Genomic DNA, 13,340 nt, shown 5'->3' on the forward strand with positions numbered 1-13,340 from the left:
AAAACTACAAAGGATGGTTCCTGCAATAGAAGTCTGTGAATACTCACCTTTCTGACAGGCAGTGTGACTAAACTGTATTGTGTTTAAGCTATACAACCTCCAGAAAAGTCTTCAGCTTTCAACACTTCCTTTACACACTGTGGTTCCTCCTGATGGTTCCTATGTCAATACATGATACAGTGGTGATGGTAGAGGTTGGCAAGAGAAGCCTTTGAGCACAGTGGGGGACTGGGGATCTGAAAAGCCCAGTAGGGTGTCAGATATGAAGACTTTTTCAGAGGCTATAAAGGATGAGCATAGAAAGGTTCGTATTAGCCACCTGTTGGCAAATTAAGTCGTCACAATCTTCTACAGCCGGCATCATTATTTTGGGGGTTTTGTTGCAATAAGTGTCACGTATAGGGTGTATTTTGGTTCAGTTAATTAGTAAGCTTAGACATGTAGATAAAATACCATAATTTAAATATACCAATTTAATCCCAAAAGTTGTTTTTAAAGTGATTGTAAAAAGTCAAATAAAAAAAAAAAATAACAAACATGTCATACTTACCTGTTCCATTCAATGATTTTAAACATAGCAGCCCTGTTACTCCTTTTCTCGGGTACCCCACCAGCACTCCTAGCTCCTCCCCCCAGCCCAGTGCCCCATAACAAGCTGCTATAGGCTATAGGGAAACTCATGTCTGCTCGTTCCTGGGCCAGCTCTATGTGACCATAGACACACAGAGCTTGGCTTGGTCCCGCCCTCTACACCCTCCTCACTGGCTGCAATTTACAGCAGTGAGATCTCTTAGCTACCGCTGCTGTGTATGAGTCAATGAGCACGTTGCTTGATATAAGCTGGACATTGCTGGATTTAAGCTGGTTAAATGTGCAGCTTTTATTAAAATAATACCAGGCAATCCCTCCATGAAGATCCTTGTTCAAGCATTTCCTGTTATGGGTTGACAACTGTCTCCCATTTGTGCTCCCATGTTTCACCCTGTCGCATGTGCTCCAGATGGAGAATACAAGCGGCCATTATTACGCACATTGTGTAGGCATGGTCCACTTTTGACTATATCAGAAAGCACATTCTGATCAATAACATGCAGCTGACCCTCAAGTAAGTGCACAAAGATAATACAACTCCAGAGAACAGATCAGCAGTGCTGAAATGCAAAAACAGATAAACAAAAAGGTGAAAACATATTTTAAAACACATATTTTATCTTGTATTTTATTGTATTGTAACTGTATTGTCTCCTTTTATATTGTAAAGCACTGCGTAAACTGTTGGCGCTATATAAATCCTGTATAATAATAATATTTTATGAAAAATAAACTACAGCAGCTGTTTATGATAAGCATCCTAGCAAAATAAAAGTCATCCAGTAATGATTTAGATCTACTATTAGATTGACCCATTCCTCTAGGTCAGCCATTTTCAACCAGGGTTCCGTGGAATCCTGGGGTTCCTCCAGAGGTTTCCAGGGGTTCCTTGAGCTGTGGCTGATGAACCACCTTGTTGATGGTGCCTACAGAGTTCAAGGTTCAACATCACTTAGCAAAGCCAGCAGCATGACACAAAATATCTTTTTAGCTGTCTTTAAGGGTGGTATTCTGAGTGCCACTGTAAGGGAATATTCTTCCTATGGACCACAAGTATAAGAAGCATTGTTCCTATTGGCCCCTAATGAATTGATTTTAGTAAGGGTTCCTTGAGACCTGAAAATTCTTTATGGGGTTCCTCTAGGGTTAAAAGGTTGAGAAAGCCTGCTATAGGTTTTTGAGTTTAATGACAGGCAAGGTAGCACTTGATGGGAACTGAGTTATCCTGTGTGTGAGGGCATAGTTGACAGTCAGATTAGGCTTTCTCTTACCCCTAGTTTTGGAGGTAGGTTATTATTACTTTTTGGACCAGGCCAGAGTTACAGATGTACAGTATGTAAGACACTATTAGTACAAGCCTAGACTTTGAGGCACCCCCTAGTCTTGGGGCTGAACAGTTTATGCCCGCGTTTATTTTCAGGAAGGGTCCAATCACAGTAGTTACAGCAATGCTAGTCTAAACCAGTATATATGTACAATGGATATCCTGGTTTGGTTTAGGGTCAGACTGACTAGCCAGAATTCCTAGCTAATGAGGATGATAGTTTTTCAAGCTATGAATATTCAGTAAAGGAGGGATTCTTTTTCATGTGTTTCTCCCGGTGGCCATATCCACAAAAATCATTGCTTATGCCTTCAGCCAATCAATAAGCATTTATCCTCCCTCATAGTAAATATATACACACTGTCAATAAATTTTATATACTTTGAATAAAGGTTACGTTTTAATACCAGTGGCCTTGGTGTGTGGGGCTACGCACCCTCATTCAGTTTATAACTATTCCTCTATGGGTCAGAAAATCAGGACAGTTGATATTTATGCATTGTAGGGAATACAGCGAAGAATAAATTTAGAGAAACCAGCATGTGGTGATTTGAAAACGTCTTCTTTTCCTCCAACCAAGTGAACAGATTGACTGTTCTGTTTCAAGTAAAGAGCTTGTGTCATTCACAGAGAACTTGTCACCTTACAGTGTGATATTGCAAGGGCCTGGATGACAGGTCAGGCCTAATGAGAAGATTGGCAATGTGGATGCTTCAGGGAGAAAGGAATATAGAAGTAGCTTTTGTTTCCTTTAGGGAAATCCTTTCATGGTAAGAATCTCCACACTTTCAAGGAGTTGTTACACAGAACTGGTATTTGAGAGATTAGAGCTGAGAATGGCAAGGCACTATGATGATGATGTGGATTATACAGAACTGTGAAGAGAGGGATGCTTTAATATACAGTCGTGCCACAGACAGCTAGTGAATGTTATTTAAGTCTTTGTGTTTTTGAAGCAAACAAAATAATGCTTCATCTTCCATCAGCTACAGATAAAGTGCTGTGACAGCCGTGAAACTGTTCATAAAAGCGAAAACAATGTTCCCTTTCATTTCCACCTACAAGGGTTAATAAAACAGATTTTGATGGGCTTGGGAATTAGCAGTAAATAGTTGTTGGGACATATTATCTCAATCTCAGGAAATATTATTTGCTCTCGGCCAGCAGTTTACAGCTTTCTCCCTCATGTGCAGTCAACATTGATAGATACATTCCTATCTCATTTTTTCTATGCTTTCTTCTGTCTCATTTTCACTTTCCATTTGCCCCCAAAGGCACGCTGTGACTTTTCAATCACCTTTCCTCACAAATTCTCCTCAACCATTTGTAATTTCTCTTGTCCACTCTTTATCTCTACCTCACATGTTTTCTGTGCATTGTCTCAAACTTGTCAGCTGTATTTTAGAAGTTTCTAGAGTAGAGAAACAGAAACTTAGGAAAGCAAGCTAGGCATGGGCTGCTTTGTTTATAAACCTGTTCAGGGAATAATATGTAGGCTGCCATTGCCGACTTCTCTTTCTGATGTTAGCTGCCTGTCTGTTACACACATCCAATAGCGTCTCTGCTTTCTCAATAACTCACCAGGAACAAGCATGCAGATCAGGTGTACTGACTTCACAAGCTATGTATTTGTTCCAGATGAGTGATTAACCACATCCTACCCGGCCTATAGCAAAATGACGGTCTGGGTAGTGGTTCTCCCATTCTGACTGGACGTTATACGACGTCCTTCAGAAGAAGCCATTTGTGCGCACTCTCTGGGACACGCAGTGGGGCAATTGGTGGTGAGGTGTGTCGCTCGGACACACCGCACCTCCTATCAAGGTAAAAAGCCTATAGCTTGAGCTTCTCACCACGTGATCAGCTGCATCTGATCACAGAGTAACTAGGAAGTTTTGGTTATTGGCATTTCTCTATTCACACTTATAGGGTATGAGTAGAGGAGAGCCAATAAGCAGCTCTCCTGACAGGGGTGGGGGGGTCTGCACTGATAATAAGTGCAGTGACTATCAGTGCAGCCCCATCAGCGATGCCCACCTGTGCTCACCAGTGATGCCAATCAGTACAAATCAGTGATGTCTGTCAGTGCCTCCTCATCAGTGCCCATCAGTGCCTATTATTGCCACCTATCAGTGCCCATAAAGGCTGCCCATCAGTGCCACCTATCACTGCCCATCAGTGCTGCATATCAGTGGAACCTATCAGTGCTGCATATTGGTGCCTCCTCGTCATTTTTTATTTTTTATTTATTTTTTGTTTTTTTTCATTTGTTTAGCAAAAAAGAAAAAAACCCAGTGATGATTAAATACCACCAAAAGAAAGCTCTATTTGTGTGAACAAAATGATAAATATTTTGTTTGGATACAGCAATGCATGACCGCACAATTGTCATTCAAAGTGCAACAGCGCTTAAAAGCTGAAAACTGGCCTGGGCAGGAAGGGGGAGAAAGTAAACAGTATTGAAGTGGTTAAATATTGAGACCAGAGACAGCCAGAGGACTAGCATCTCCTGAACATAGCATCACCCTGCTCTACTCCTGCCTGGACTCATAGTTAATTTATGTAGAAGTAACCAATCTGATATAGAGTTGCCATTGCTGATGTGTTTGCCTCTGCTCTTGGGGTTATTCTCAGGTTTGTAAAGCAGCCTGAATACAGTATTGAGCTATGTTGCTCTTGTGTATATATATATATATATATATATTCAAGTAATGCAACTGGAGAGCAACAACTATTATTGTCTGTTACACTTTTCCACAGAAATATTGCATTAAAGACACTTTCTTTGTTTTATCATAACGTGTGTGGTTTCATTGGTTCATGCACTTACAGTATTGCCAGGTGTAGCAGAGGGGCTGAAGCTCTTCTTGGGGTTGTGCTACACAACATGAATAGAATGTTTTTTTTATGCATCCCTGGCCGTAGGTGCTACATGAAGGAGGCCCATTCTTGTCTTTTAGGCTACTTTCACACTGGGGCCGCCAATCGTTAGCTCTAAAGCGACGCTCATTTTAACCATTAACCCCCGCCAGTGGACGAAGAAATGGTTAAAAAACGCCCGTGTTGTGGTGCTGCCCATTAATTTAAATGGGCAGGGCGTTTTGGAAGCGCTGTATACAGCACTCCCAAACTGCCCCAAAGATGCTCCTTGCAGGACTTTTTCTAACGTCCCACAAGCGCACCACCCCAGTGTGAAAGCACAGGCTCTTTCCAGACACTATTTCTAGCGCTAAACCACCTGAAAACTGCCTCAGTGTGAAAGTAGCTTAAGGATGTAGAGGCTGCATGGACACAGCTGCTCATCCTAATGTGACAGGGGTGCTGGTGTAAGTTGGCAACCCCAAATGCAGCCCCTACGTCCTAAAGGATTGGAATGGCTGTCTGTATGCAACAGTGACCTGCCTGCCGAGAACAGAGCAAAAATGGTCTGCTCACAGTGTGCAGGCCTCAGCACCTGTGTAAACAAAACCATGCTCTTTTCAGCACTGGTTTTCCTGAGTAACCTCTCATGATATTATACATTGCAGAAAACGCCTCATTCGTAATATACATTTTTATAGTTCTGTAGATGTCAGCAGTCAGTCAAAATCTCAATTAAAAATCTTTTTATTAATAGAATCTGAAAAAGAAAAAAAAAAGTTTTAAACTTGTTAGGGGGTGTTAGACCTCTTAAGGCTAACTCCAACCCATTGGGTTCCAGGCAGCTGTCCTAAAAGTCATTTGTGCCTAAAGTTTTTTTGTTTTTTTAAGAACAAAAGGGTGGGCTACTCAGGTCAGGGAGTTTGGAGTGTTAACAGTGGAGCAAATGGGTGGGTTTTCCATGTTGCAATGGGCCTTAATTATCCTGCGTCATGACGTGTGAGTGCATCATTAGACGGATTTGCTCTTAAAAGTGGAACTAGACAGAAGGAAGCCATACAGTATATAAAAAACAAAATACTTAATTCGAGTACATTCCACCCTGTACTGTGATGCAGCACACGAATCCACTACATTACAATACAGTTTCAACCATACAATAAATACATTCACACTGCGGTATGAGAAAGTTCTCCGAGCCATCACGTCGTGCACAGCACAATGTCTAACATGCAGTGCCTGGGTTAGACCCCTGTCCTGCATGTCCTACATGGCACTGCAACTGAAACAGGCATGCAACGTTTCAAACACAATTCAATAAGTAACAGGTGTTTTGTGGGGTAGGGAAGAGGGGTAAGGGAGGGGAAAAGAGTTCACAGGCCAGAAGCTTTATTGAATGGACAAAGACACACAAGGGAGGTTATAGTCTCTGAATAGACTGTGGATCAGTCTACGACAGTCCCAAATGGACATCCTTTTCAGCTGGTGGATGAGGTGCTTTCTGATGCACCATAAAGCATCCTTAACCATTTCAACCCCGGAAAGGATTTGTCCCCTTAATGACTAGACCATGTTTTGCAATATAGCACTGTGTCGCTTTAACTGACAATTGCGTGGTCATGCGACGCTGTACAAAAGAAAAATTGGGTTCCCCCCCATAAATAGAGATTTCTTTTAGTTGTATTTGATAACCTCTGCAGTTTTTTTTGTGCTATAAACAAAAAAATGTGACAATTTGGAATAAAAAAACTATTTTTTTTACTTTTTGCCATAATAAATATCCCTCCAAAAAAAGTAAAAAAAAGAAATTTCTTCATCATTTTAGGCCAATATATATTCTTCTACATATTTTTGGCAAAATAAATCACAATAAGAGTATATTGATTGGTTTGAAGTTATAGCATCTACAAAATAGGAAATATATTTATGGTATTTTTATGGCATTTTTATTATTTTTTTTGTTTTTACTAGTAATCTGCGATTTTTAGCGGGACTGCGACATTGCGGCGGACAGATCAGACACTTTTGACACATTTTTGGGACCATTTACATTTATGCAGCCATCAATGCTATAAAAAATCACTGATTACTGTGTAAATGTCACTGGTAGGGAAGGGGTTAACACTAGAGGGTGATCAAGGGGTTAAATGTTTTCCCACGTGAGTGTTTCTAACTGTGGGGGGATGTGACTGACCAGAGGAGGAGACATATCACTGTTCCTAACTAGTAGGAACAGACGACCTGTCTCTCCTCTCCTAAGGCTGCTTTCACACTGCAGCGGGAGCGGCGTCGGCGGTAAAGTGCCGCTATTTTTAGCGGCGCTTTACCGTCGTTTTAGCGGCGGTGTGCGGGCGCTAGCGGGGGGGTTTTAACCCCCGCTAGCGGCCGAAAAGGGGTTAAACCCGCCGCAAAGCGCCGCTGTAGCGGCGCTTTGCCGGCGGTATTGCCGCGGTGTCCCATTGATTTCAATGGGTAGGAGCGGTTTAGGAGCGGTGAATACACCGCTCCTTCACCGCTGCAAAGATGCGGCTAGCAGGACTTTTTTCACCGTCCTGCCAGGGCATCGCTCCAGTGTGAAAGCCCTCCGGCTTTCACACTGGAGTTAAAGGGGCCGGTTTTTTTCAGGCGTTACACAGGTGCTATTTTTAGCGCTGTAACGCCTGAATACCGCCCCAGTGTGAAAGCAGCCTTACAGAATGGGGATATGTGTGTGTTTACACACACACATCCCTGTTCTGGCTCTCATGCCCACGAACGTGCGTGTCTTGCGGACATCGGGCCCCCCTGCTGTGCAGCAGGTGCACGTGAGCCTGCTATGGCTGTTTAAAGGGCCGCCGTATAGCTACGGCGATTTGTGGAAAAGAGCTAACCTGCAGCAGTATAATGCAGCACATCACCCGCCAGCCACCATCAATTTCCCCCTGAGTAAAAGTCCCACAGAATAGCCCATTCAGCACACCAAAGTGTGTTATGGCTGTCTGTAATACAAAGTCCTTGAGCTCTGGTTCCAAGGCCCTCAACAGTTCTTGTTGTAGAAGAAGCCAGAAAATGCCAGCCTACAGAACTGTGGAAGTTGTCCGGGGGGGGCGTAAGTGAGTTTTCGTAGCTGTAACTGTGCCTTGGGCCACATACAACTAGACATTACCTGCAAACACTGACGTGGTATACTCTATCCCAGGCACAAGGGAGAGCAGGCCCGCATGGCCAACTCCTACATAGATCTTCATATGCACATGTCACACTCTTCAGCTACTCATCATGAATTTCAACTCGATACAATAGCATTGTTCCTGGATAGAGTTCATAAGTAATTACTCATATTTTTATTAATTTGACTGCATTGTGGTAGTCCCTACACTCTTCCCAATCTCCTTTCAGGAGACTACAGGGGCAAAAACTTGGAGTCCTTCCACTCTCCATAATCTCCTTGTGGGAGACAGTAGCAGTGATTGTGAAAGTCCAATGCACAGCCACCAATTTCTATTACTGGGTTAGACTCACTTTAGTGTGTCCCTCCTCCAAATAGGTCCTTCACACATTTGCCTTTACACAGTTTTTTAAGAAAAAAAATATCCAGCCACTAATTCAGTGGTTCAAGTGTCATGTGAAATGTGTCATTAAAACATGCTTTAAAGGTTGAATTATCCAAGTAAAATAGTATCATGTTTGATCACACCCTGTTAACGTTACACAAAATTTTGCTGTTACCTCCAGATTTTCTTCCTTGAAGAGGATAAAGATGCCAGAAAAACATCAGGTGAAGTTAACACTATGTGATCCAACATGACACCCCTTGCACTCTAGCTTAGGAGCAGAAATTCCAAATGTAGTGTGCTGCAGAGCCAGAGATGAAACACAAGGGCATTTAAAGGGGTGTAAAAAATACCAGAGGAAAAAATGTGCAAAAGAAAAATGAGGTAGCCACACTCACACCTATTGCGCATATGCGATCGTAATACAAACTCACGTTGAGAAGTTTTTTATTTTCTAGCAATTTCGTTCCTTTTTAAATAGCACCTGTATATTTTTGGGACTTGTTGGAGTCGTCTTATGTGTGCTTGAGCATCAGACTCTAATAAATCCTTTGGTGAAACCATATCACACAATTTGACGCACTTTTATTTTTTCATGGTGATACATCATTTGGAAGCTTGCTGTGAGTATCCGTGTGAATCTGAAGATTGTGAAACATCCGAAAGATTGGGACAATCTCTGGCATCTGGACATCTGGACGTCTATGGTGGGATCTGAGATCCAATTCGCGCAGTTTGACCTCCCCCAGCAGGGGGTCACTGGGGATCTGGTAAGCTTCCATCTTTAAGTGGTGTTTAGAGGTGACGGGTCCATGTGGTCAAACACAATTTGATTAAGCAATCAAGCTTCAGCTATTTCTACACTCACATTGGAAATATACACTTTTGTTTTTGCAATATATACGGACACTTGAATATATCATTTTTCATATATAATTTTTCATATTTTTCTAAACACTTGATTTATTCCTAATAGTATTTGTGCATTGACTTTCACGTGTTTTTTTTGGCACTTTTGCACTTTAATTGTTCAATAGTTTTAGTAATATTTATTGGTCAAGCGCTGCACTTTTTTTCTTTTGTTATTGTCCCCAGTATCTTGGTTATGGTGTTCAGCTGCTGATTTCTTTATTGAGTTTTGCCAAGCGTGGATTTTTTTCGACTTATTTGTAAAAGAAAAATGAGTGTATGGGATTTTCCTACTTACTGTATATAAAAATTTAATAATAATGTAACTAAAAATAACAAATACTTTTGTTGCATTTCTAACTTTTAACCATTTAATTGGCACACTTATGCCATATATATGTCTTGCCACATATTTTATAAGATTAACATAAAAATGCGCAATAAGCATTTTTACTAATTTTAATCATCCAAATCAATCATAAAAGTTCAGGTGTATCTGAAAGTCAGAGTGAAAAAGTTCTTTGTCAGTTACCTAATGCCTGACCTTCATTTTATGTTCACTTTTAGATTTACAAGTGTTAAAGATGTTGCCTTACTGTATATATTTTGGCATATTGAAATATATTCTGTTCTTTTAAATTTAGTTTGATCCAGTCTTTATGTAACTATACAAAATGATATAATTTAGTGTGTGGTACAAATATCACATACGAGCTGACAAAGAAGGTGCCCGAGCATGCTGGTGAGTAAGAGATGATAGAAAGGAAAGCATTAAAAGAGCACTTGAAACAATTGTGCCTACATGTACAATGCTAAAATCAGAGAAATATTCTTTAAATCATGAGTGGAGATAAGAGATGGTGCTCTGGAGAATGCATGGAAACACTCAAGATAAACTGAGAGAATTCAATAAAACAAACCATTGTTTCTGCTTGTCCTTCAGCTAAGGGCAGAAATACCTCCACCAGTACCCTACTGCACTTGTTTTAATTGCTTCCCAATGCTAAAGTAATTAGCAGCTACATTATTCTGTCACTATTATCAGTGATATAATTAAGTATACAGACAGAACTGTGATGATCATAAACATTTAACTATTTTATTTTCACAAAACGAGCATGAAGCTGTATTAAGTGTATGCACTGTATAGCCCAACATTTTCTTTTTAGCTTTGAATAGAGTAAGAAATGAATGAATGAATGAATGAATGAAATACTTGTATAGCGCACAATGCGAACTGAATCGCATCTAGGCGCTGTGGCGAGCTTTGATGATCTGCTAAAAGAGGAAGGTCTTGAGTTTTTTCCTAAAAGCCAGGTGATTTTCTTCCAGGCGGATGTTGATTGGTAGAGCATTCCATAGCCGAGGCCCTTGGACAGCGAATCTTCGATCACCCTTGGATTTATACCGGGCTTTGGGCACGAGGAGGAGGTTTTTGTTGGCTGATCGAAGACTGCGGTTTGGTGTGTAATGATTTATTTTCTCCATTAGGTATTGCGGAGCTTCTCTATGCACGCATTTGTGGGTGAGGCAAAGGGTCTTGAACGTGATCCGATTTTTTACGGTTAGCCAATGTAAGCTCCTCAGTGAAGGAGAAATGGATTCCCAGGGTTTTTTTCCTGTTATCAGCCTTGCCGCCGTGTTTTGGATCAGTGGAAATGGTTAAACCTCCTGGTTATATTTTTTGCTGTCTGTGGTTGGGAGATTTTCCTTCACCTCCTGTCCCAAAGACATAATAGGAAGTAAGAGGAACTCTTTCTAAAGTGAAGGCAAATATCCTCTTAGGCAGTTGTAACTGGAACAGGTATCCCCAATGGAAGCTATACCATCTGTTCCTGTTATAGTGAGAACTGTAAAATTTTAGATTTTTCCATTACTTTCTTACTTGGTGACAGTGGTCACCGGAACATGGTTAAAAAGTCCAAAGGGGCTTTAGTCAGTTCATATTTTGGACTATTTGTGAACTTAATGAAGTAATAAAACCTTTTTAGGACTCTTCAACCATCAGTTTGGCGCTATTATTACATCTTTTATCCTTGGACATCTACTCTGGGTCCCCCATTTAGGGGCACAATGTCTCATGAGAGCAGCATCACCAGAGCTAGTGAGTTTTTTTTCATATTAACACCTTCCCGTCTGGCCTTTAACAGATTTGACTCCAGATACTGTAGATATAATACAATCAGAGCAACCCTAAGGCCCAATAACATGTTAAAAAATGCAAGCTGAACACCAAGGTAAATTTAAAAAATCCACAAAATAAAGTCTGATATATAACAGTGCAGTAAATTGTGTAAATGTAAAGTCTGTATAGAAAATCCATAGCCTGAAAAAGAGAGGATCTAAGTGCTCACTGTATGGTAAAATAATCCCGCTTTATTTGAATAAGACTTACGAGATTCCTTGTCTTGTTTCCAGCAAGTAAAAACACAGCCTACAACGGCTAAAGGAACACACGTTCCACTCGGATAGCAGCTGGTGACATCAAAGGTTGTGGCACCGCCTCCCGTACGAGACCTCGTCATCGGGGTGGAGTCACGGGGTCACTCATCATCTAATATAGATCAATCGTAACCATAAAGGGATGTGGGTGTGGCACTATTCCTCCTTTAAATGGAATTGGATAGAGAATGATTATGATAAAAAATACCAAGTGCTATAAGCTGAATCCCGAATGAGAATCCTTAGAAAAATGAGGGAGTGACATGGTGCTAATAATGAATGCTAGTGTGTTACACCCTCTGCCTCATGTGTGGTTGTGATGCGAGAGGTGTTCTGAAAGAGCAAGGTATCCTTCCTAATGCAATTGGGCCTTATTTACTTATTTATTTTTTTACTTTACAGCGGAGTCCGAATGCTGGGGGTGGCCTCTTGCGTGGTTCCAGTCTCAACACCCCTGGAAGTGGGGACAGGGAGTGCTGAGGCAGCGAAAGGGTGCAGGGCCTGCAGATTGAATATAGAGGCTTGAAGACACTGGATCCTCATGGAGGAAAAGGTGTAGACTGGTCACCGGAGGTGTTCAGCGGAAGCCAAGCAGGTATGCGGAAAAAACTGCATGTCAGGAACAAGCAAGGTTGGCAACTGGCTGGCAACGAGATAAAGGAACAGTAGGCATGTTCGTAGTCAAGGAGGAGCAGAGGTCTGGTAATGTGCTGGCAGTGAGGTACAAAGTCAAAAAGCAAGCCGAAGTAGAGAGTCCAAGCCAAGGTCAGTATATTAAATTCAGGAAGTAGTACGCAGGGGTGATCCAGAATAGTAGTCAAGGAAGCTGGGTAATCAGGAACAAGGTAACAGGTACAAACAGCAATCAGGTATCTCAGGAACGAGCTGAAGACAATCCAGCACTGGTATCAGGCCAGGACCCTGTTTATATATGGGGACATGTGTCAGGATTGGTGGACGTGGTCGTGCGTGCGTGAGTACGTACATACGTTCGTTTTGGCGCGCGAGTGCGTCCACATGTTCGTATTGGCGTGTGCGTGCGTCCGTTCATTCTGGAACTCGTTCGCCTCTGATGGGGACAACACGCATGGCTCTTGAAATGAAAATAAGCTGCTGCTACACGGACGGACATTCACACGGTGAGTTCCCTGACACTTATTATGAAGGTGAGCAGAATACACCTAATTTCTTGCTGAAATGTGTTGCACCCTCTGTAATAAGCTGGGTGTCCAAAAAGAGTGTATACATTTAAATTTAAGTAGCAAGAGGCTACTTGAGGAATGCTGTGATGCAGAGGATTATACATCGGCATGACTTCGCTGTTTTGGACAGCTAAAGGAAGATGTGCCACAAGACCGTCCTGTATTTAGAAACCACCAGTTTCATTCTAAAGCTTTTACTTTGAATTGTTCTCAGCTTTCCCATCTTTGGTGCAATGTCTATGTATATAGTTCTGTGCACCATTGTTACAATAATGACATGCATTAAAGGCTTTTGGATTACTTGGATTATTCTGCTATCAGTGAGTCAAACCTATTGAATGAGCCACATTTGTCCCACAGCTCTGCTTCTTATTAGGAAAAAAAGAAATTCCTATGCTTACTAGATAAGAGTTTCTACCAAAGAGCAGGCACAGGATGGTTCATGACAAATCATCCCCCTGGAGCAACTGGCTACAATTG

Source organism: Lithobates pipiens, unplaced genomic scaffold, assembly GCF_037356315.1.
Source record: "Lithobates pipiens isolate NorthernLeopardFrog02 unplaced genomic scaffold, aLitPip1_a1.2 Scaffold_19, whole genome shotgun sequence".
In the NCBI taxonomy this organism is placed as follows: Eukaryota; Metazoa; Chordata; class Amphibia; order Anura; family Ranidae; genus Lithobates; species Lithobates pipiens.